At 40.4% G+C, this 26467-nt stretch overlaps 1 protein-coding gene across 15 annotated transcripts in view; it reads left to right on the forward strand.

Moving 5' to 3' along the window:
- LOC112671623 (eukaryotic translation initiation factor 1-like) overlaps window positions 1–26467 on the forward strand; it is a 141262-nt gene that overhangs the window by 6585 nt on the left and 108210 nt on the right. For all 15 annotated transcript variants that reach the window (XR_003143739.3, XR_004811431.2, XR_007407842.1 and 12 more), the window contains exon 2: window positions 745–845. The gene's annotated coding sequence lies outside the window, so the exon portion shown is untranslated. The remainder of the gene's footprint in view (window positions 1–744; window positions 846–26467) is intronic.

Consider the following 26467-nt stretch of genomic DNA (forward strand, 5'->3'; position numbering starts at 1 on the left):
CCGGCCCTCCCGCCGCTCCTCCCGCGCTCGTGCGGACGCGGGCCAAGCTCGGCGCCCGCGGCGCGCCCGTCCGGGGAGCTGTGTCCTCCCGAGGCCCGCGAAGGGGGTCCCACCCCGTCTAGCACCAGCCGGCCCTCTGTCCCCCGGGAAGCGATGGCTCCCCACCCCGGGGCCGCCCGGAACGACCGGAGTCAAGTCGGGGTGACTCCGCTCGGGAACCGGGGGACATGGGGCGGCGGGTTCGGAGGGGGGCCCCCGCCACGCGCCTTCAGGGCTGGGACGCAACGGGAACCCCTGTCAACCCCCCCCCCCCCCGGGACCCGGGGCTACGTCTGGAATGGAGTGGAATGGATGTGCGACCCGGAGTAAACCTGCAGACCAGCGGACGGCCTGCCTGGCGGTGGGCTGCACGTAAAATTCCTTTCCCTCCTGTCTGAAAACTTTTCTCCGGCGCCCTGACTCGGCGTGGGGACGGGCCTCGGGCCCGGCGACCGGACTAGCAGGGGCTGGGCGGCCCGCCCCTCCGGCCCTCCGGCCCCTCCGGCCCCTCCCTCCGCAGCCCGGTCCCGTCCACGCGCTCCCCCGGCCGGGGACGCGCGGGGCCCGGCGCGGAGAGGCTGCCCCGCGCGCGCGAGCCGCGCCTTATATCCTCGGAGGGCGGCGCCTGCGCAGGGCCCGGCTCGGCGGCATGGCCTTTGAAGTCGTGGCGGCTGCAGCTTTCATCCTTTCTTTTTTCCCTCGCAGGCCCCTTTGTGTGACTAAATTTGGCAAGAATATGGATCCGAGCCAGGCTTTCCACGTGTGCTCCCAGCTCCCAGCTGAGAAGGCCAAGGGTTCTCTTCCGGGTAAGGAGACAGGGAGAAAGATCAAAGAGTTTGGGGAGCTGGATCTGAAATGTGAATTGAAAATAAAAAATCAAGCCTGGACACATTCCAGTTTCTAAAGCAAAACCAACCCCTTAGCAGAGGCCGTCTCGCTATGACTCTCTTTCTCCTTCTGCTCTTTTTTTACTCTCCTCTGCCTTTCTTTCCCCACAACCATTCTCGAGCACATGGAATAAAATAAAGACGACATAGGGAAGCACTTAGTTCCTCCAGATTTTTGTCTTGCAGTTAATTTTATTAGGGAAAATATCTTGTTCATAATTGCTGTTATGGGAAGCCGAATTTCTGGAGCCATAAATATTGTCTTATTTTACTATGCTTCTCACTTTCTTTTGTAGCACATTTGGGAGGAGAACGTGGACACACGCGTGTGTGTTCATTGTACGTAGTGCTTCTTTTGCTACACACGATATGGTGCACTACATAGTTTTCTCCCACAGAAGTTAGATCCTGCAAAACCGATGTTAGTATTGTTTTTTGTTTTGTTTTGTTTTTAATAAAAGCATTCACTGTCTGGTGTCTCTGGTTTAAAATCCTCTTATTGACAGAGTTCTGAGATCTTTTCCTACAGGAGACTAGCTAGAAAGTTTGTCTTTATAGTTTAGGAAACCACAAGGCCCCCTTTGGAATATATTTCTTGAGCAGTATTCTGTTGTTTCAGAAGTAACTGGTATGAAGAAACTGCTTTGAAATACTGTAATGCAGAGTCGGAAATCCTGGGTCTGAGGTGGGCTGTGTCACTCCTGTCATGCTCTCACCTCAGGCAAGGCATTTAACTTCTCCCAGACTCAGTTTCCTTTCTGCAGAATGGCTGTAATAACGGCCTACTCGATAAGATTGTTGTAAGCATTCAGTGAGATAATGCATGTGAAGGTGTATACTAATGTATTAGTAGTTCATGAAGCAAAGATGATTCTTCAGGAGACCTGTAAATTGCAAAATCAGACTAAGGCACTAGGAATCTCTACCACAGAAGTAAATGGGAATGGTTTCATATACACACCCATGCTTTGACCATCTCCACATCTGCAACAGTTGTGTTACAAAAGCACCAAAATCATCTTAGTATTTGTTACCTCTTAATGAACAGATAAATTGATATAGACAAATGACACCGAAAGCAGAATATTATTTTGTGAGGCAGTTGACACAGCTTGTAATAACTCTGAGAACGACCTTAGTAGTATGATGGCCTATGAGATAGATAAAATACTTAACAACAGCTTTAAGTACACGGGGAGGAGGTGACTAGAAAAGTGTGTAAAGAGATGTTTCTTGGGACTGTGTAAATACCATCAGAATGTATGTTTCAGAATAGAATGTGATTACATATCTCAGACTGAGGCATCTCAAGTTTACAAGGCAATAAAGGTTATGGTTCAGGCTGGGTGTGAAGTGACGGAGCTGCCACCTGTGTAGCACTTAGGACATTTAGCTGAGTGTGCTTCATGCATGATCCTTCCTAACTTAAGGTGACTCCTCCAATGGGGTCATTTCCTGGGCTCCACCTCCCAAGATAAGGTTTCCAGTGATACCTGTGTATGAAGTGGTAAAAGCAGGAGTAGGGGGAGGTTTCCAGGGTTCTGGTTCCAGTCTTCTTTTACTGTGGCCCAAGGCTGCCCAGGTAGAGTCCTTCTGAGGAGTTCCATCTCTTTTGGCTGCCTCCTGCTGGTAGCAGCACTCAGAGTTTGCAAATGCTGTTGTAGGGACTCTGTAGCAATGGGACACTTAGGAGACACCTTCTAGTTCTAATTTTTCTTTCCCCAAATATCCCAGATTAGAAGTGAATGCTGATCAAGTTCACTGTCAACTTCAGTCCTTCCTTTCACCCTTCTTTATAGATGCAGCCGCGTTAAAATTTATTTTTGCCTGGAGAGAGAACATAGACCAAGACACTGAGGATTTTTGTCTTGTGAGGGCCTGAAAATACTCAAGGAAAACCTTCGAGAAAATAAACTCTCTGAATGGGGAGACACGGTTAAAGGATTTTTCTTACTTTTATTAATCTGTTTCTTCAGTAGGTATGATTATGAGGTCTGTCTTGAATTGAGATAAATGAAGTTCTTAAGATGGAGGCCCCTGTAGTTTTTCAGGCCTCCTGGACTGAACAGGCAGGACCTTGGGTTCTGTCAGCATTGAGCCAGAGTCTAATCCCTGGTCTGAAGTGAGAAGCCAAAGCCACAACCTTCTTCTTCTTTTTTTTTTTTTTTTTTTGTATTTTTTTTTTATTGGAGTTCAATTTGCCAACATCTAGAATAACATCCAGTGCTCATCCCATCAAGTGCCCTCCTCAGTGCCCATCACCCAGTCACCTCATCCCCCCCCAACCCCCATCGGCCTGCCTCCCCTTTCCACCACCCCTTGTTCGTTTCCCAGAGTTAGGAGTCTCTCATGTTCTGTCTCCCTCTCTGATATTTCCCACTCATTTTCTCTCCTTTCTCCTTTATTCCCTTTCACTGTTTTTTATATTCCCTTGCCCAAAGGCAAGGGCAGTACCAACAGAGCAATCTGGAGATTAATGCAGAACAAGGTCGTTAGTTTCATTGTTTATTCAGTTACAGTGCATATTTGTGTAAATTTCGGCGACAGTGGTGGCAATCTCTCTTTGATTGAGTGTAATCTATACATTTTAGTGTTCCAGGAAAGTGCCTGACTGACGGGAACTGCAACCAGTGCCCAGAAAGCACATCTACCCAGGCACAGTGAAGCATGTTGAACAATTTTCCAATGATTTCCATCAAAGTAAATATACCAACCTGGAGGTTCAAGATGGAGCATCCTTTTAATCATGATAGGACTTTTAGGAGTCCTTGTGATTGATCTGTATTTGTTTCCATTTGAAACTGGGTATCTACGTTAAACCTTCACTTACCTCCCAGAGGAGAAGGGATTTTGGTCTATATAACATTTGATCTTCAGGATCCTCTTTTTTTTTTTTTTTTTTTTTTTTTTTTAAGTACTTCTGTTTGTAAAAACAGACTCACAGAGTGGAGTTATCCAGGCTAATGTATACACTTATCCAAGACACAGCTTCTAGTTCTTAACTCTGTCTTGCATGTGCAGCTGTGCTTAAACTGAGAATTAGCAATTCAGAAGGTAGGCAGAGCCAATGCAAATAGTTTAGGCTACAAAATTGTCATCTGGCGCAACTGAGCACTTTTCTCTGGCAAAAATGAGGCTAATTTGCCTGATCTGAATTTGATTTAAAGGTCCTACAATCCCACTCTGCCAATTATAGTTTTCAAATCCACTTCCCTTAGGTTAAATTGGCAGAAAGCAAGGGACAGAGATAAATTACTATGCTGTGAAGTTGGACAATGATTTTTGACTGCCAGTTCAGATAACTGTACAGACTCCCAAATATATTTTGAGGCTTGAATTATCCAGCCATTTGACCTTTGCTGTTCAAATTCTCTGAATAATTTTTAGATTATTTTACTTTGTATTGCAGGAACAGCAAATCTCCAGTGGCTGAGTCACATAGACCCTGGAAGATCTCTCTTGTACTACTTCAGTAGCCTCCAGCTGGTCTCTGGCTTCCCCTCTTGCTGGGTTCCATGCACACCCCGCAGCAGTCCATGCATCATAAAGCAGTCAAAGTCATCCCCAAACAGTTCATAGTGTGAGGAGGAGTCTTCCCAGTTGCTCTGCGGACTGGCTCCTGGCTTCCTCTCCTGCTCCTCCTGCTTACTGCTCTCCAACACCTGTCTCTCCTGCTGTTTGTTCCTCCAGTGTGCAAAGTGTACATGCATGTGTGTGTGTACACGCACACAAACACAAACACACTCCTCAGCCCTTATTTGTTGTTGACTCTGCCCAGAAATCCTGGCTAGGTAGATATTCACAGGACTCATTCTTCATGCTTCTGCTCAGATGATGACTCCTTACTGTCCCCTCACCCCAATTCTGGGCCCTATCTTTTCTTTTACAGTTTCATCATTTTTCACCTGTTATTTCCTGACATGTTTTTTTTTTTTCTGACATGTTTTTTATACTTACTTATTTTCTACCTTCCTCTCCCACTAGAACGTAAATTCCATGAGAGTAGGGACTTTGTTTTCTTATGTCCCCACTACCTAAACAGTCCTTGGTGCACAGAAAATATACCGGATACATGTCAAATCATGAATTAATACTGCTTTTGAACCCTTGGTTTCCTTATCTGTAATGCTTCCTTTATGGAAGATTATGTATATTTTATATAAAATTACCTGGTGCATAGTATAAACACTGAATAGGTAGTAACTATAGTTGTGTGGATCAGCACTGCCAATAGAAATATAATGTAAGTCACATGGGTTGTTTTACATTAAGAAGCTAGAAAGAGGAATGCCTGGTGGCTCAGTGGCTCAGTGGTTGAGCATCTAGCTTCGGCTCAGGGCGTGATCCCTGGGATCAAGTCCCACATTGGGTTCCCTGCAAGGAGCCTGCTTCTCCCTCTGTCTATATCTCTGCCTCTCTCTCTGTGTCTCTCATGAATAAGTAAAGTCTTAAAAAAAAAAAAAAAAGAAGCTAGTAAGAGAGAGGTTAAAGTAATTTTAATAATATATTTTATTTAATCCAAATATCTGACATATTACCCTTTAACATGTAATCATTATAAAAACTTATTAATGAAAGATTTTATATTCTTTATATTAGCTTTTTGAAATTTGGTGTGTTGTTTACTTAGAGCACTGTCAGTTCAGAGGAGCCACATTTTGAGGGCTCAGCAGCACATGTGGCTAGAGTCTACTGTATTAGTTTAGCTGTGTTTGGTCAACTCTTTAATGGCAAGAGTTTATCTGATTCATCTTGGTAGCCCCTACCTTGCACCATTCCCTTAAAACAGTAGATGATGAGAAATGTATCAGAGTATTATAACAGTTTGTTGTTATATACTATTTTTCATGGCAAATACAGATTTTCAACTTTATTGGAGAGTGAAATAAGTCTGAACTAGCTTGAGATTGTAATCATGACTCTAAGAACATTAGAGTAGTGCTTTGTACATAATAGGAGCTCAACAAATAGTTGTGGATCAAGTATGTTGTTGAATTGTTACTTCAAGTAAGTTTTCACATTCTAAATAGTGGATTTACCATTGAGCTTTAGGAAATATAGAAGTTGAGATTTCCTGAAGCATATCTTTTTGACTGACGTTCTCCCCGCTGGCCAAACTGCTAAGCTCAAAGTTCCCTACAAGTCACCTAAGATCATAGGCTTCTCATTTCTCAGGAGATAGATAGCAGGGAGCACTCTCACTCCCACCCCAGACTTCATTTTCAGCTATACTTCCCCAACTGCTTTCAGCCACGCATGGGTCAGGTAGTAAATCTCTGTCTTCTGGCTGGAGTTTTCAACCACAATACCTTAATAAGGCATTAATCGTAGGCTTAGGCAGATACTTTACAGTTGCAAAATCATTTCACCCCTTTCAGAAATTGAAACCCTGGGTGGCCTGGGTGGCTCAGCGGTTTAGCGCCTCCTTCAGCCCAGGGTGTGATCTGGAGACCCGGAATTGAGTCCCATGTCGGGCTCCCTGCATGGAGCCTACTTCTCCCTCTGCCTGTGTCTCTGCCTCTCTCTCTGTGTCTCTCATGAATAAATAAATAAAATCTTAAAAAAAAAAAAAGAAATTGAAACCCTGATGCAGTAAAGAAACATTATATTGCGAGCAAGAGATCACTAAAATTTTATTCAAAAGAGGGATCCTTGGGTGGCGCAGCGGTTTGGCGCCTGCCTTTGGCCCAGGGCGCGATCCTGGAGACCCGGGATCGAATCCCACGTCGGGCTCCTGGTGCATGGAGCCTGCTTCTCCCTCTGCCTGTGTCTCTGCCTCTCTCTCTCTCTCTCTCTCTATCATAAATAAATAAAAAAATATATATATTCAAAAGACTGTCAATAAGATGTTCATAGAGGTGAAAGTTGTGGTCATTTGAACTAGGGGATTTGTTAAGTACATTCTAAAAAGCCATACAGTGGAACACTATGTAGATATGAAAATGATGTCATATAATTATTTTTATTTGCTGCAAGAAAAGATATTAGTGCTGTGTTAAGTGGAAAAAGCAGATTATAAAAGAGCAAGTACAATTCTGCCTCATTAAACAAACAAACAAACAAAATCCTATTCTTCATAGCATGTATTAGCATGTAAACCCTATGAGGGCAAGGGCACTGTCTTGTTTACTACAGTTTACCCAGTACCTAGAACAACTCTTGCCACAAAGTGGTCACTCAGTATCTATTTGACACTAAAATGCTGACAGTAGTTTTCCCTGAGTAGTGGAGCCTTGGGTGGTTTTTAGTTTCATCTTTGTGCTTTTAAAAACATTTATATGCAATGAATTAACATTAAAGGTAGAAGATAAAAAATGTCAATGTAATATGTAAAAAAGATTTAAAAAATAAAAGAGCTGGTACTAGGACATTTTGACAATAATAACAGCAACAATCAAAAGAAATTCATAAATCTCCAAGGAAAAGAAGAGAATCAGGCATCAGTGGCAGTGTGGGAGCCAGTGCATCACTGCAGATACAATTTTAGGGCCAAATGAAATTGTGGGCAACCAGAAGTTAATGCAAAGAGGCTCTGACCATTTATAGCAATTAAAAAAGGGAGGGCCCTGGAAGGGGGGCCTGGGTGGCACAGTTGATTAAGCATCCAACTCTTGGTTTCCATTCAGGTGGTGATTTCAGGGTTGTGATCTCAGGGTCATAAGAGTGAGCCCCACATCAGGCTCTGTGCTCAGCACAGAGTCTGCTTAAGACTCTCTCTCACCCTCTCTTCCTTGTCCCCTCCCCCCAACATTCATGTGTGCTCTTTCTCTAAAATGAATTAATCTTTAAAAATTTCTTTTTTAAAAAAGGCTTTTTTACTTATGAGGCAAAGTTTAAACAGTGAAATGCACAGGTCCTAAGTGTACAATTCAATGATTTTTAAAAACATTTCACTACATGCATTGCAGAATGAGTTATCACTTCCATTCACTAAAAGAACACTGTACTGAGTGCTACTTGTAAGTACTTTATAGAAACATCTTTATTATAAGTTTTGATAGAGACATATATTTGTGAAACAATCACTCTGATTAAAATACAGAACATTTCAGTTACCCTGGAAGTTCTTCTAGAGAATGAACTTCTTTTGAAGCAACTTTTTAAGCTAACTTTTGGTGCAATGCCATATGCTGTGGATTGCTCTTTTCTTATGGGCTGCTTTGGATATGTCTCTTAAAGTTTCTGTGATTTAATTTTTCCATCTGATAAACTTGTCAAATTGAAATATGCCTTTTCAGAAAATGTGCTAATAGTGTACTTTATAGGAAAGGCAAAAATGGGACTCATAGTATTGCGTTGGCTACTAAAATGCTGAATTGGGGCAGCCCCTGTGGCGCAGCGGTTTAGCGCCGACTGCAGCCTGAGGTGTGATCCTGGAGGCCCGGGATCGAGTCCCACACCAGGCTCCCTACATGGAGCCTGCTTCTCCCTCTGCCTGTGTCTCTGCCTCTCTCTCTCTCTCTCTCTCTGTGTCTCTATGAATAAATAAATAAAAATCTTTAAAAAATAAAAATAAAATGCTAAATTGGAGCACTAGCCAAGTAAATTCAATGAAATATTTGTATTGTAAATTGTTTTTCATTGTAATAGATGAAATGATGTCTGTGGTCTCAATGAACCTCAGAAGAGGTCTTGGTTGCTACAGATACGGATGTTTTGGGGGAGGAGCCACAGGGGGTAAACTGAGAAGGAAGTGATGGGTGATTTCCAGAGACAGCTGTGTCCCAGAGACTTGGGAATGTGAGGATCTTTGGTGGGTGTAGAAACGCAGGAGAGCAACATAGTGGATTTGTGCATGCCTCCAGGACATGCCTCCTGGGCTTTTAGCATTCCTCTGGGCTCTGTGTGATCTACTCCACTGCATACATACAGCTGAACACAGCAAACAGGAGGGTCTTCTGCCTGTAGCACAAAATTGTACTCAATGTAAAAAAAAAAAAAAAAAAGCATTTCCTGAATTTCTCTTATGGGAAGTGTTAAAAAATACAGACGGGATGTAGTCTGATGTTTTTTCCCCTTATTGTGAAATAGTTGACGTTCTTGTCTTTTCTCTGTCTCTCTGTCTCTAACATGAAGATAAACCTGGACTTCCAGGAAGTGGAAAATTTAATCAACTTAAATATGGGTACAAAGGCCCATGCCAGAACAATCTGATCAATAAACAGGTCAGAATTGTCCAAAAGAGGACTGTGGAATGCATTGTAGTGTGGTTCAGGTCAGACAGCCGTCTTAGCTAAGTGTCAGAACTTCTTGGATTGCTATCCTGGTAGTCCAGAAAGACATTGCATGCTGTGAGGGAAATAAAAACAGTAATGTGAAAACAACATTCAGAATTTACTCCAAGTACGGACTGCAAAACACTTCTGAGCCGCTGTCTTGCTCCTTGATGCCTTTCATCTGTCCCCCTTTCTTCATGGCCCCTGCAGCATGTGGGGTGTGAAATCACTTGATAAACTGTTTCCAAAAAAAAAAAAAAAAAAAAAAAAAAAAAAACTGTTTCCACTGGTGAGCTATGAGAATTTCATAGTTTGACCCCTGAAAATGAAGAGAATTAAGAACTGATAAGAAAGATGATTTGGTGCCCTAGGTGGTGAATTGGTCACTAGAAAGACTCACCCAGGTTCGAAACACCTTTGCATAGTGGCTATGTAGGTAAGAAATAATAAGTGAGCTGAAAAGTAAGATAATGAAAAAGATTCCTTTCTATGAGAAGGCCAGTTGGACAGAGAACAATAATAAAAGTTCAATTATAATCTGAGAAAAAGAAGCAGGGGAGGAAGTTTACTTAACTTTTTTTTTTTTCGTCTCTCTACTTCACTTGTAAACCAGGTGGTATTTATTTATTTGCTTGTTTTCTAGGCAGGAGCTAATGCTCCTTTATATTAATTATATTCATATATATTGTATTAATTATATTCATAAGTCCAACAACAGTGACAGCAAAAATGATTTTAAATGATAATCGTTGTCATTGTACCTATTTTTTGATTACTAAAAGTGAAAAAAGAAGGTTGAAAATCAAATGGACATTGTACATTATAGATACTGTGAGTATTCCACTTACTATGGTTGATTAAAAAAACCTATTCTGTTTTAAGTAATGCTTCAAGTAAATTACATTTTCTGCCTCTCACATTTGAATACAAGACTGTTATCTTAGGGTTCCCAGCACTATGGAGAAACATTTCATGGAAATAACTCTTTTTTCAGCTGTACTGTCTCTTTTCTGTTTCCTTTTTACTGAAAGGGGAAAAAAAGGAGACAAAAAAAGAAATAAAGCAACAATAATTCTATTTCTAGCCTAAGACTATGCTCCTTTGGATAAATCTGCCCTCCTTTCTGGTTATGTAGGAGGGCAAGTGATATCCCACTTTCTCAATTTCTTCTAGTCTCAATAAGATGAAAGAGGAATTTACAATCAAATAAAAATGGTACTGCAGACATTACAACTAATTTATATAGTTATAAACACAGGGTTGTATTCAGATCAACATGACACAAGATTTAATTTAAAGGGAAAGAGGACTTCTTCTCTTTTTATTTTGGTAACTCAGTTCACATTGCACATGAGTCAGTAGTTATACTGCCACCCTCACTGAGAACACTGATGAATGTGACTTTATGTTCATTATGTGGATAACTGGATTTAAATGGAACCGACTCCATCATCAGGTTGGAAATAAATCAGAAGAGTTGCTGGCTTCTTTTTTTCTTCTACTATCTCCCCATCTTCCAGATCATTGGTGCCTCACCAGAGGAAAAAGAGAGGAGAAGAAAATTACTGACTTATGTACTACAAGTCACTACACTGCAGAGACTACAGATGCAAAATATTCATATATACTACACATATAGTTTGTAGCCAATATTTTGTTCAGGTAAAAAGTAAAGCAGAAAGTAAACAGTCATTACATATCTTAGACAAAAGAAAAAAACTTTTTTTTTTTTTTACCTGAGTTAATCAGCTAATCAATTAAATAGAACTAATATTCAATTATGTTATTTTGTCAGGGGAAAAAATCAGAGGTTGTGCCTGGGTGGCTTAGTCCATGAAGCTTCTGCTTCTCTCTCTCCCATTGTCCCTCCCCACCACTAGTGCGCATGTGCTGTCTCTCAAATAGATAAATAAACTCTTTTTTAAAAAAAAAAATCATATATCTCATTAGGTTCCAAATAATGCTAAAAATCACCAACACGAAGAAGGTAGCAGATATAAATACATTCTTCTTCTCTTTTCTTGAATACTCTGGACATGCTTTTGATCCCAGCTCTCCACTCAAACTGCTAAATCTAGTCATTTCCCAGTCTCTTTACTTGACCCATCATCAGCATTTGTCACAGTTCATTACTCTTTCTTCAAACACTTTCTTCACTTGCTTCCAGGATGTCATCAACTTTTGGTTCTTTCCTGGCCTCCTGGACTACCCCTCAGTCACCTTTGCGTGTTCCCCATCCTCACCCTAACTTCTGGTTGGTGGAATGCTCCTGTGCCTCATCCTCTTAGCCCTTCTCTTCTGTTTGTTCTGCTGATGACCTCAGTCGGTCTCAATGCCCTTAAATATAATCTAGGTGCTAACCACTCCCAGAGTTCTATCTCTACCCTAGACCGAGCTCCTTATGTACAGACTTGCATATCCTACTGCTTGCAGACCTTTCCATTTGGGTAACTAGTAGTTATCTGAAACTTAACATGTTGAAAATCCAACTTCTGATCTTCCCCCAAGTCTGCTTCTCTGTAATGTTCTCTATCTTAGGAATTGGGAGGTCTCGTCTTCTGCCACTCTTACTCCCCATATCTTATCTATTTACAAATCCTTTGTGCCAACTACTCACCAACCCTGTTCAAGCTGCCATTATTATTCATCTGGATTTTAGCAATACTCTCCTAACTGGTCCCTCTATTTCTGCCTTTGAGGCAACTGCCTATTGCTGCAAAGCTGCCGGAGTAGAGTGATCCCCTTAAATCTAAGTCAGTTCAAGTCTGTCTTCTGTTCAGAATGCTCTAGTAGTTTGCCATTTCACAATAGCCTACATGATGTTATATGACCTACACTCACCCCTGACTTTCTGGTCTCACTCCTGATTTTCCCTTTGCTTGCTCTGCATCAGCCTCACCACTTTCCTTGCTGTTTCTCAGCTCTCAGGCATGTTTCTGTCCCCAGGATCTTTACGTAGGCTATTTACTCTCACTGTAGTAATCTTTCTCTAATTCTTTGCATGGCTTATTCCCTCACTTTCTCTGGGTCTTTCCAAATGTTCCTTGTTAGTAGGTCTTCTCTGATCACCATCTTTAAAATGAAAACCCCACTGCAGCAATTGGTACTCCCTGTCCTCCTTTCCTGCTTTAATTGTCAACACTTTGCCAGTTGACATCCCATACCTATTATTTATTTATTGGTTATCTTCCCCACTAGAAAGTAGTTCCTTGAAGGGAAGGGATTTTTGTGTTTTCCTTCACTTCTATACCTCAATGCACCTAGAATAGTTTCTCGTATATAGTCCAATAAATATTTGTTAAATGAAAGAATATCTAAAAAAAATGCCTACACACAGTTTGGTAGCACACAGTACCTGTATACTTTATCCATTATAAGAGTTGTGAGCTATGGGTGGGTAGACAGTTTGATATTTGTAAATGAATCATTTTTTTAAAGATTTTATTTATTTATTCATGACACACACACACACACACACACACACACACAGGCAGAGACACAGGCAGAGGGAGAAACAGGCTCCATGCAGGGAGCCTGACCTGGGACTTGATCCTGGGTCTCCAGGATCATGCCCTGGGCTGAAGGCGGCGCTAAACCGCTGAGCCAACCGGGCTGCCCATAAATCATATTTTAAGTGAATCAGGAAAGCTATTACTTGGAGGACTCTGATGGTTCCTTTATAAGAGTAAAAATTCCTTTTAAAAATGACCATTCATATTCTTATTTGTCCATGTTGTCAATTTCATTCTAATGGCTTTCTCCCACAGAGAAGAATCTTTGATAGTTCTATCGGGCAAGCAGATATGATGAGGCTATTTCTAATTGACAGGGAGGAAAGTACATTTAAATTTTAAAATATTTTAGGAGATCTGTTTTTCAGCGGCCAGGTTTGGATGACATTCCGCCAGCCTCCTTTGGACAGTTGTTAGGTTAGATTCTATCCCTCCTATGCTGCCTTAAGCCTTATAGGGTATCTGAAAGTTTCCCAGAGTGTTGGAGTGATTGACAGGTCCAGAATAAATTCCCTTGACTCAAATAATGAGAAAGCTATTTCATTTTCTATTCTCTTTCAATCTCAGTCTAGTGTCTAGCAGCCTCTGTTGCCCCCCACCCCCCAATATCTCTTTACCTCTATCAAGTCAGTGTACTCCTGACAGACTAAGCAACTGCAGCATTAGTATCCTTTGCCTGAGGTCTTTTTCCTCTAGGGCCTGCTGTGATGCCCACAAAGTAGCCTAGGATTGCTAGGGAATTATGTCTACAGGATCAGCCTTCAACAATGGTTGGTGTATAAATACCCCAGCTCTCTCATGCTTTGTGTGGGTTAATTCTGAGATGTCTACTTTGTGTGGGTTAATTCTGAGATGTCTACTGCACTGGCTCCCAGAGTTTCCCCAGAGGAATTAAGCTTCAGTTGCCTAGGGTGATTGTTGGTTTGGTAACACACCATTTATGTTTGTTTTATTTTATAAGATTTTATTTATTCATGAGAGACACACAGAGGCAGAGACATAGGCAAAGGGAGAAGCAGGATCCTCGCAGGGAGCCGGATTCGAGATTTGATTCCCCAGACCCGGATCACACCCTGAGCCAAAGGCAGATGTTCAACCGCTGAGCCACCTAGGTGTCCCATTAACATACCATTTATTGGCATTCTTCCCTTTTCTATCTCACTTCCCAACTCCCTTATTTATGTTCTAATGTTTCCCTCACCTTTTGAAGTAAACCACTTGCAACTGAATTCTTAGTACAGAGTTTGCTCCTGGAGAAATCCAAGTTAAAACAATACGAGTAAGGCTTTTAACTAGTTCTTTTGCTTGTAAGGGCTTCCTTTTGACCAGAGTTCGGGCCTCAGGCTGGAAACTTTGGGTTGTTGAAATCATCTTGCTAGACTTACTGGCAGTGGTTTTGTTTTCATTATACTTATTTTTCAGTTACCTTCCATTTACTATGATAATGATTTTCCATTTACTGTTGTGATATAAATGGATCCATTTAAATTTAAAAAGTGAGTTGGTTTATTTATTTATTTTTGAGTTGGTTTAAATACAAGGTTTATTGAATAATAGGATGGTGGTAAAAGGATTTGGTAAAAGTCATGGACTTAAATGGCTGAAGTTTGGCAAATATACTGCTATGGGTTCCTGAGCTGGCTTTGTGGGGTCTCTGGGGGAACCAAAGAGTTTCCCACTATGCTTTCTGTGGCACCTTCACACGACAGCAAATAGTTGTAGCGATGTTACGTTATGCCATATTCCCTATAATGTTGATATCTCCTCTTGTTTGAGCAAGTTAAATAAATTTATTTCATCCATATAATTTTTAAATGTTTTCCTTTTGGAATATTGCATCTTCTTCTTCCTCCCTTGACCCCTCAGCTCTTTTCTAGGAACAGAAGGAAGTAATAATCACCCATAATCGTAATGCCCAGAAATAATTACTGTTGACATTGTGTTATATTTCCTTCCTGTCCTTTTCTGATGATATATATAAGTGATGTGCTGAACCCATTCCAGTTAAGCTCCCTGATGACCACTAAGCACAAAGCTTGTTTTCACTTGAGTGAGATGACTTGTTCCCTCCACCACAATTAACGCTGCTGATCTTGACGTTCTGTCCTGCTTGACTGACTATGACTGTACTCTCCTTTCTCCCCTTGTAGGTCTGCTCCTTCTCCATCTCCTTGTAGAGGCCCCCATCTCTGCTTGTTTCTTAAGTACAGGCCTTCCTCTGTTTCTGCCTGAGCAATCTCACCACCACACAAAGTTTACTCCATTTCCCTCTCCTCAACCCCAGATCCAGGACATGCTTTGCTGGCTATCCCATGCCACATCAAACTCATCAGGTCTAAGATTATACTCCTGCTTCCCTCCCACAAACCTGTTTCTTCTGTATTTCCAAACTCATTAATCGAAGCGGAAATCAAAGTGTTATTTTCAACTCCTCCCTCTCAGTCACCCTGGCAAATGATGAAGACCTAAGTGCCCTTGTCTCTACCCCTCGATGCGGCCCCCTGTGTTGACTCTTCTGTCTGAAAGAACTGCCCCAGTCACTTGGGGAGTCTCTCTGCCTTCAGTTACCCCATCCACTACCTTATACGCAAAGTGATATTTGGGTACAAAATCTGATCATGATATTTTTTTGCTGAAAACACACTTCAGTGAAAAGTCCAAGTCTATGGTAAACACTAAAATGAGACAGTCGTTTGCTTTTTATTCTATGCACTTTTTTTTTACTACTTGGTTTTTCTTAACAATGAAATAGGGTCTTTTTTTTTCCAATTAACATGAATAAAGAAAAAGATTTTCAAGAGGAAAACATGTGCAGTGAACACACCCTTGTTTGCTTACAACAAGGGACTAAGAAGTCCATGTCCTTCACTGTGGATTCTTCGTAGGGCTTTCTTGTCTCACACAACAGTCTTATGCCATACGGTCCAAGTTGATACTGTAGGCTCCGGGTACTCTGAACTACATGTAGTTTCCTTTGGTCATGTGGTTTCCCTCTGCTTGAACATTTTTCAAGACTTCAAGAGGTCGTGTCACCCCTACTGTGACAGGACTCCCCTGCCATCCCTCAGAAGGCATAACCTGCTCTAAGGCAACAGAGGTAGAAGAGATTTACCTCCTCCCTAGGGTTTGCATTCTAGCAGTGGGAAGCAAACATGCAAACACAGAAAGATAACTTGGTGTGGTGTGTGCAACAATGGGCAGGGCTGCTAACACAGTGTGCATTTTAAGGGTAAGCGAAACACTATTTGCAAAGTATATATGAAAATATGGATTTGTAATCATATTAGTATGTCTATACCTAGTGCTGCAGCGCTTAGAGATAAATGAGAACCACACTTGGTCAGGTTGCTATTGGGAAGTTGAAGGCTTCCTGCTGAACAATGTTACTTTTTTTGCTATTGAAGATTTGTACTGCACAGTACTTTGATCTAAAAATTTTAGTAGATAAAGAATGAATATTTATTGCTTTTATGAGCATTGTTTTGTATAAAACAAATTTAGGGGAGTGGAAATGAATAAATATTTGGGACAGCAGACATTTAAATGCCAGCAGTTAATTTACTCTCTTACCTTGATTTACAATGGTAACATTTGGGTGGAGAGCTGAAAAGAAGGAACACTCTTTTGTTCTTGTTTTATTTAGAATTTCTAAAGTCTAAAGAATGTTTTTATTGCAAGTACATAAAGGAATTAAAAAAAAAAAAAAACGCAAACCCAAGGATTTAATTGCCATTCGAGAAGCTTAACCTTAGGGTGTTAAATGAGCAAAAAATATTCTAGCAGATTTCTTTTGAATCTTTTTCTATTTTTTTTTTCTTAAATACCTTCCAACTTCAAATGTGTTTTTACAAGGAAAAGGGGGAAAAAGGAGTGCTAAAGAGAAGGAACAGTTAAAAGAAACTGGAGCTCCAGGCTAGTAGACCCAGGACTCTACAAAGTGGGCAGAGTGGACTGATGGCTGGCTGGTTTGAGGTGGAGGAGACAGTAGGTGTTTCATAGACTAGAGGATTTTATTTGGATGGCTCGAGTAGTTCATCTAATACAGCATGGACTGCTCTGTCTTTTGCCTGCATAGATCCAGCCTGCATGACTAAACAGCCACCAGCTTCAGAGTCTTAGAAACCTAAAATCCTAAAATCGCATTTAGAGCTGGTGTGATGTTTAACAAGGGTCATCTAGAGGGAAAGCAACTGATAGGCTCAGGAGGTACTGATGCCGGCTCTTAATGTTTCAAACATACCATTTGCCTTGATCAGATGTTATTTTCAGGAAAGAAAATAGTCCTGTCTCTGGGACTCTGCAACACTAAAAATTGTTATGAAATTTAAAAATACTCTGAAGTTTCATAATCTCCCACAGGTGTTCAAAGGGCAGAAAAAACCCCACAGCTTGTGTTTTTTCGGGCCTATTATTTTATTTCAAATTTGATTTTCTTTATGTTTTATTTGTTTTACATCATTATCACAAGCAAAATGGTGTAGCTATGGCAATGCTTATAGAATTTGTGTGTCACGCTCTGGGCAGCAGTGCTGTGGGCGGTGTCGCACACTCTGGAGCAAGGAGGAAGATGACATCAAAGAGCTTGAAGACTGAGCACATTTACTTTTCTGATTCAAATTACTTTGTTTGGAAAAGAGTAAACACAATTACCTTAACAACTGAGCTGGGAGGCTTTGAGGGTTTAACACTACATTGTTTTCCTAGGGAGAGGGTGGGGACAGCTCAGGATCTGGGAGAGGGGCCTCAAGAACCAGGTGGTTTTATTTGTTTTCACTTTCTTCTCAGAAATGAGTTTGAGTAGTCACAGGGCATTTGATTGAGTTTCTTATAAAATTAACTTTGTTTATTTTCTTTATTTAAAATGGAATTAATGTTCATTATAAAATAGGCCAACAGAGAAAACCTACAAAATTCTGTCCCCCAGTCTCTTCCTACATTTGTACCCTCAGCCAGCTGTCCCCCTGTATCCATGTATAACCACCTCCCCCTCCCCGCCGCCGTGATGGCGTGTCATTCATTGTTTCCTTTTTTTACTCAGTAGATTCTAGAGGACTTTCCCTCTCAGCCTCCATAGAGCATCTGTGGCATAGTATTCCATTACATGGGTATTACCTCATTTGTTTAACCTGTCCTCTATTGATGGGTATTTAGGTAATTTCTAATATTTTGCTACCCATGACAATCTGGCTATTAATATTTTTGTATTTGTGGGATTTTGCAAGTGTGAGAATGTGCCTGGAGGGTAAATAACTAGAATTGGAATTGTTATGTAGGAAGGTATGAGCACTGGTGGTTTTGTTTGAAATCATATTGCTTGCTTCCCATAACAATCATACCAATTTATACTTGCGCCAGCCATGTTTGAGAATGCCTGTTTCTTCACATCCTTGGTCACACAGTGTGATGTCAAATGTCTGGATCTTTGCCAGTTTGAAAGGTGAAATAGTGCCTTAGTGTAGTTTAATGTATACTTATATCTTGTTGGTAGGACATCTTGGCTCAAGTTTAAAGAGCTGTTTGTATTTTATTCTGTGAACTTTATGTTCATATTGTTTGTCCACTTTTTTATTGGGTTTTATTCTTTTTCTTATTGATTTCTTATAGATCTTTACATATTAAATGCTAGTCTTTTTTCTGAGATATGAATCACAAACACATTTACCAGTTTGGTGCTTGTATTTTATTTTAACCCCTCACTCCCTACCCTATGCAGAAAATTTTTATTTTTGTGTAGTCAAATATCCAGGTCTTTATCTTTTATGACTTAAAGGTTTTATTTTATACCAGAGGCTTTTCCCAAAATAGGTTATTTTTAAAAATCCTTCCAGGTTCTCATCTATTTTCTTATGAATTCATATTTGATACATCTGGAAATTTATTTTTGTTGGGAGTTACAAGGTAAAAGACCAGCCTTACCAATATTTTCCACATGGCTACCTGCTTACCTCAACACCATTTATTGAATGGTATATCTTTTCATTAATGTTTTGAAAAGTTAGTGTTATATATTAACTTACCTCAAGAATTCAGGTTTTTTTCCTGAACATTCTGTTTTATTTCATTGATCAGTTTGACTTGTCATGCACTAGTACTATTTTGTTTTTAAAACTATACCTTTAGGGGTGCCTGGGTGGCTCAGTTAGTCAAGTGTCTGACTCTTGATCTCGCTCAGGTCTTCATCTCAGTTCTGAGTTCAAATCCCATGTTGGGCTCCACGCTCAATTTAAAAAAAATTAAAACTGTAGTTTTATAATGTGTTTTAAAATCTGGCTTGTTCTCACACTCTCTCCTAATACTCCGTCCTCCCCAGATTTTCATGGCTATTTTTACTTGCTTATGGATATTGAAACCAGCTTATCCAGTTCCCCCACAAAAATAGTTAATTTTTTTTTTGTTGTTGTTGGAAACATGTCAAGTTTACAGATTGACATAGGGAGAATTGAATTTTAGGATGTTAAGTCTTTGACCAAGGACATGGTATTCTTTTGCTATTTTCTTCAAGTCTTCTTTTGTGTCTAGTAGAAGATTCTTTTAATACTCCAGTAAAGAGACTCTCTCCTAATAAAGTACTAGCAAGAGGGTAAACTCGCCAATGAATTACTCAGACAAAGCAAGATTTTGGCTTAACTGCTGCATATTTCTAATCTATCAGAATCATCTTTCTCTCTATTTAAATATACAGTCAATAATTTTACATCTCTGTGACCATATTAGTAACATTTGCAAAATTATCCCGCATGGTTTTGCCGTTTGGATATGATGAGAAAACATGATTTCCTGGCTTCTAGCATTGTGCTCTCTTATTTTTACATTTATTTTGTTTTATTTTATTTTTTTTATTTTTTATTTTTTTTTAAGATTTTATTTATTTATTCATAGAGATGCAGAGAGAGAGAGAGGCAGAGACACAGGCAGAGGGAGAAGCAGGCTCCATGCAGAGAGCCTGACGTGGGACTCGATCCAGGGTCTCCAGATCACGCCCCGGGCTGCAGGCAGCGCTAAACCGCTGCGCCACCGGGGCTGCCCTTATTTTTACATTTAAATTTTACTTACCTTTCTTTTTTTTTTTTTTAGAGTTTTTTAATAATTTTTTTAAATTTTTATTTATTTATGACAGTCACATCAGAGAGAGAGAGAGAGAGAGAGGCAGAGACACAGGCAGAGGGAGAAGCAGGCAGGCTCCATGCACTGGGAGCCCGACGCGGGACTCGATTCCGGGTCTCCAGGATCGCGCCCTGGGCCAAAGGCAGGTGCCAAACCGCTGCGCCACCCAGGGATCCCTAAATTTTACTTACCTTTCAAACAGAAATTTTTATTTTGAAGTAATTTTAGATTTACAGAATAATTCTAAAGATAGTATAATGTTCCTGTGTTCCCTTCACCCAGTTTGTCCTAACGTTAATATTTTAAATAACCATGGGACATTTGTCAAAACTGAGGAGTTGCCAATGGTACATTACTTTTAACTAAACTCAGGTCTCACTAGTTGTCCCATTCATTTTTCTGTTCCAGGATCCATTCAGGAAACTATACTGCACTTAGTATGCAGTATTCTTTGATTAACCCACAGAAGGAGGCAGCAACCTTGTTGTTTGTAGCCTCTGGGGTTAACCATGTACGTTCTTGTCATATGGCTGGAGGAAAACCCTAATGACCACAGAATCAGATCATTTGATCACATGATACAGCCTTTCTGCCCTACACGTGCCTTCCTGTGTTTGCATTGTTCCATTAATTTAACCACAGTGTATATGTTTTTGTGTGTGTATGATATAAAGACAAATTAACATCTTTATGCCTTCATGATGTTTTCCTTCAAACACTATTGATAAGCTTGTTATGTATTTTGATAAAAAGTCTTCCTTGTTAAATCAATAAATGGGTTCTTTTTGATACTGTCCACATTTGCCTAATCTATAAAGTTAAGCGGTATGGTTTGGTTTAGTGATTAAAAGAATGGGGTCTTAAAAATCTGGATTCAAACCTAACTCAAATATTATCAGCTGTGTAATCTTGGGCAAGTTACTTAATGTCTCTGAGCTTTAGTTTCATCCTCTGTAGAATGGAATGACCATAGAAACTTCTAGAGATAATACATGCAGAGCCCTTAGTACAATAGAAATTTCTAATAAAAGGTAGTTTTTATACATTGGCCATCTCCCTTTCTCCCTGTTTTCAGATAAGCTTTATATACAACATATCCTTCAGGATCACAGCTTGGAATTCAGCAATGTATTCCTTCTTTTTTTTTTTTTTTAAAGATTGTATGCATGTATGTACTTATATATGTATATATTTGGCAAAGAAAGAGTGAGAGAGAGAGAGAACAGGCAGGGGGGCCAGCAGGCAGAGGGAGAAGAAGAAGCAGACTCCCTGTTGAGCAGGGAGCCCAATGTGATGCGGGCTTGATCCCAGGACTCCAGGGTCATGACCTTAGTGGAAGACAGCCACTTAACAGACTGAGCCACCCAGGTGCCCCAGCAATGTAATTCTTTATGCTGTGAAGGAACAGGTGTGGGACAAAGTTTCAGTAATAAGGGTTCTGGCAAGTACCAATAGCACACACTGCTCCAGCCTTTCTTTCTATGCACTGCTCTTTTATCCTGTACTCAACACATGCTCACCAAGCATGCTAGTGGGAAGACTGGAATTGGCTCAGAACCATGTGGAGGCTGGAAAAGTGTGGAGCAGAAAGAATCTCGGCCCTTCTCAGGTGATTCTGTGTGTGGGTACAACACTTGAGTATCTGCCCAGGTGGCATTGCCAAGAGACTAGGTGGCCCCATAGTTGTGATGGAGCTCTCAAGCCTGATTCCGGGTGAATCTCTGGCTGGTTATTCGAGACTGTGGCTGCGGGTGTCCTTAGGGAGCTTCTAGTAGTAACTTTGGGTCCTTCTGGATGCCAAAAGGAAATCTTCTAATTTACCTGGGAGAATTCAGAAAAGGCTAGAGAACAGGACAGGAAGGCAGGAGCCAGCTCCTTGGTCTGCTCTATAGACCATCCTGAGGTAGAGGGAGAGATTTTAGTTCAGGGAGTTTCTGGGAGATTTATCATAATTAACATTTTTCGGTCAGTGCTATTATCTCTGCAAAGCTTGACACATTTTGCAATATGGAAATAAGTATTCTTGGCTTTACATATAAAGGCCTTCCATCCCAGCTCACATATTTCTTTACCTGGAGGTGATGCTAATACTTTCTTCTCTTTAAAATCTTATTTTTTCTATTGTGGTTATAGTTCCTGTGTGTATGTATTTATATATACTTATATATATTTATATGTGTGTATTATTATATATAATTATATAGTATTATTTCAGGTTCTGATTGGAAAATTCTTTGTAAGGAAGCAGAACATTAAGCTACAAAGTTGATCTCTTTTCTAATGATGTGTCCTTAATAACATTTGGAAACATCTCATAGATAATACATAGCCCCCCTCAAGCCTATTTAGCAACAAAATAATCCCCAAACCCAGTAATAAATAATCCACATGCTTACAGCATCCTTGCATATATAGGTACTGTTTTAGGATCAAGGGCAGGAGGAGAAAGAAGGTTGATTTTTAGTATATTATGTCTTTGTAGAGTAGACTGGCAATTTTTTTCTTTGCTATGATATTTTTAATATAGGATACTGCTTTACAATTTTACCACTTGTTTACCTTTGAATATGAATATAAGTGATCACTACAGTATTATGAAAAAGGAAGAAGTCTAATGTACATTTCTCACACTGCTTCCTTTTCTTCTTCAGGAAAAACAGTTCAGCTATTAAGGGAAGCTCTCAACACAGAGCAGAGCAAGAGAAGGCAGGGTTTCAGAGAGAATAGCTGTGTATCATCAAAGTGAACCAGGTTCCACACAGATATGGTATATCACACACAAGACAAAGGTGAATGCTCCATGGTCTTTATGAGTAATTTACTGTGCTTTTATAAATGCACTAGAGCCTCTAGAATTCTTACTGATTATACTACTTGCTTTTCTATTGTTAAAAAAATCCAAATAATCAAATATAATTTAAAAAGTCAGTTGTCTGGATCCCCCCCACACACACACCCCTAAAATAACCCGATGCTTCTGTTGTGTCAACATCTATATATCTGAGAGGAGTGATATGTTTCTTGTGATAAATGCCAATATGGTGATACTATATAATGAAAATGTACTAGATTTTCATTTATCAAAGTGTCTTTCTCTGCTCAGTATTAAAAAGTAGAATTTTACTTGGAGTTATATATTTCTTAGGTTAATTCATATTTTATAAATATGTGAAATTATTAATTCATTCTATCTGTAGCATGCGCAGGCCCTGAAGCTCATGGCAGTGCTGTTATCTGTTGCAGGGATGCAAACATGCTCTTTGATGTGTTATTCTTGGGGACTAGAGAGGATAAAGATGGAATACTCACTGGGCCCAGTCCTCCAGATGGACTGAAAATGCAGCAGTGGGTTATATGCATTCCACAGAGCAGGATCATAACCTTCTAATCTGGACCGTGTTATAGATAACAGGATACTCCAGGGAGTAGCAACCTCAGTCATTCTTGCTGTATGCTCTTCTAGGATGGGGCACTGGACGTTGCCAGTCCACAAATATCCCTTCCTTTGCAGGCTAGTTTCAATAAATTGCCTCTTCATTCACTGTGGAATGAGGTACACTACCCAGGAAGAATGCCCCATGTGAATAGTAAATATAATAATCCCATACAATGCCAGCTTTATTTCTATTAACTAATTTAATCCTCACAGCAACCCTATAAGATAGGCTTTTTAGTATCCTCCCCAATTTACAGATGAGGAAACTGAAGTAAAGAGGTGTTACCTATACTCTTATTCTGGCACTAGCCTTATATAGCTTTAATGGATGCAGGCTGATTCTTGGCATTGAGATTCATTTTTGGTTTTGCTCCCTCAGGACTTTATTCTTTAATTTATTAATTCATTCTTTCAGTCAACAAATCTGTGTTGAGAGATACTATGGACCAAGTACAGGGTGAGGTGCTAAAGATACAGTCCATGAACAAGACAGGTTTACCAGTGGCCCTATAAAATTTATACTCTGAGCTGTGGCTCAGTTCATGGAGCATGCATCTCTTGATCTTGGAGTTGTGTTTGAGCCCTATGTTGGGTGAGGTGACTTAAAAAAAAAAAGTAAAATTTTTTTTAAAAAAAGTTTGCTTTCTGTTGGAAAAGGCAGGTATTAAACAGATAATCACAGTAGACTCCAGTGCTGTTTGGAGAAACACTAGGTGCTTCAGGGGAGCAAAGCCAGGGGATCTAATGTGGTCTAGGGGTCAGAGTCATTTCCCTGTGTTGGGATGGGATTTAGCCAATGAAGAGAAAAGAGAAAATGGCTGTTGGCAGAGGGAACTCCAAAAGGGAGGCAGGTGAGAGGTCTGTGAGATAAAGAGAACATGCTGCTTGAGGAACTAAAAACGAAGGTCAAGTCTGGAGTGTGGAGTTGGAGGGAGAATGGGAATAATGACTTGGAGAGGAGATCTTGCCAAGCCATTGAATTTGTACTTTAAACTCAAAGAGGTACCTTTAAAGGGATAATCAGGGAAGTGATGTGATTTAATGCACAGCTTCAAAAAGATCAGTCTGCTGCTCTGTGGAGAATGTCTGTAAGTGGAGGCAGAAGTGGGGCTGGGAAGATCAGAGGGTGGCCTTTGCAGTCATCCCCCAACCATCAGGGATACTTCTTTTGTAACCCCGTAGGGATGCTGACAAATTCTCTCCTTGGTCAGCAAACACTGGGCAGGGTAAGATACATTCGAGGTGCCTACATTCCACCAAAGGCCAGAAGACAGATGTGCTTGTTTTACACAGCTGGGTGAGAATAACCTAAGGTTTCAGCAGCATGTGTGCTCTCAGAGGAGAGCAGGGGGCAGGGTGGTGGTAGTGGTGAGATAGAACCTAGACAAGGCCTTTGGATGTTTGATCACTATTGGTTCATTCCTTCAATGTATATCAATTCAGTAAATATGTTGGCACTCAAATTTTTTCCAATTAATTGACAGCCACAATTTCTAGAGTGCTTATGAGGCACCACAGTAGGTCTTGATGTAGATGATCTCTTTTATTCTTCATTATGGCCCTCGGAAGCTAATATTTATTCTCCAGTTTCTAGAACAGAAAGCTGAGGCAAAGAGAGTTTAAATTACTTGCCAAGAGCACATAACTAGTAAGAGAAAAGGAGCCAGGGTTCCACTATATGAACAAATGAATAAGCAAATGAGCAAAACCTACTGCCTCCTCTCATTTGCCTCTAATAACATGTGAGAATGATTGTGAACTTTCAATCACAAGAGTGTTTGAAAGACAGTGAACTGAAGGATTAAGCAATTGTGTGGGGCTTACTCATCTGTGGCTTTGACCCTAGAATAGAGAAAGGAAAATGGAACTACTAAGCTTTCTGTATTATGGAGAACATGTTACATTTGGTTAGCCAATTCAAACAAATTTCTTCTTTTTTAAGATTTATTTATTTATTTTAGAGGGAGAGAGAGAGAGCGCATGCATGAGTGAGCATCAGTGGGGATGCGGAGGGGGAGAGGCAGAGGGAGAAGGAGAATCCTGAAGCAGACTCACCGTTGGGTGCAGAGCCTGAGGAACTCAGTCCCAAGACCCTGAGACCTTGACCTGAGCCAAAATCAAGAGCCAGACACTTAACTGACTGAGCCACCCAAATGCCCCAAAACAGGTTTCTTTTTTTTTTTTAATTTTTTAAAAAATTTATTTATGATAGTCACACAGAGATAGAGAGAGAGAGAGAGAGGCAGAGACACAGGCAGAGGGAGAAGCAGGCTCCATGCACCAGGAGCCCGACGTGGGATTCGATCCCGGGTCTCCAGGATCACACCCTGGGCCAAAGGCAGGCGCTAAACCACTGCGCCACCCAGGGATCCCCCAAAACAGGTTTCTAATGAAAAGACCATTTTTCTAGGGAAGACAAATATGTAAAAAAAATTATACAGAATTTTAAAGAGTTTATAGTTAAGTTGAAGCACATATATACCCACAAAAGATAGCCACATCCTCAAAAGCATCCAGGATCCTATTATGACTTTTGCTAGCCTTAGCAGCTTTCACCTTCCTGGATCCTTTCCTTCATTTAAAAGTAAATAAAATAAAATTTAAAAATGTATATATTTATATGAAATTTTACAAATATCAAATACAAAGATGAATATGATACAGATTAAATTATTTTATCTTCATTATTTTCTTTTTTCTTCTACTTTCATTTATTTATTTTTAAGATTTTATTTGTTTATTCATGAGAGACACAGAGAGAGAGAGAGAGAGGCAGAGACACAGGCAGAAGGAGATGCAGGCTACATGCAGAGAGCCCTATGCAGAACTCGATCCCGGGTCTCCAGGATCATGCCCTGGGCCAAAGACAGGCGCTCAACCGCCGAGCCACCCAGGGATCCCCTTTTTCTTCTACTTTTAAAAGAAATTAACATTAAAACATTTTTGTAGGCCTATGGATACTCTGCAGTACCTAACAGATAAGTTGGTTCTCTTCCCAAATAATTGATACAGTGAGAAAAAAAATCAGGAGAAAGAGATTATTTTGATCTGAACTATGACTCTAGGGGATTCAAAGTTAGCCAGAAAGATGATACTAAGTGGTCAGTTTCCAGGACAAGGCAAAGATGGAATGGTCAGTCAAATAAAGTCCAGAGTGCAGTGGTAAGACAGGGAGACAGGTGCACAGTGAGAGGACCAGAGATTCCCTTTTATTTGATGCGAGCTATGGAGTTTGGGAAGAGACGGCTAATACTCCCTGTGCAGAGTGGACTA

The sequence above is a fragment of the Canis lupus genome, chromosome 32 (genome assembly GCF_003254725.2).
Source record: "Canis lupus dingo isolate Sandy chromosome 32, ASM325472v2, whole genome shotgun sequence".
NCBI lineage: Eukaryota > Metazoa > Chordata > Mammalia > Carnivora > Canidae > Canis > Canis lupus.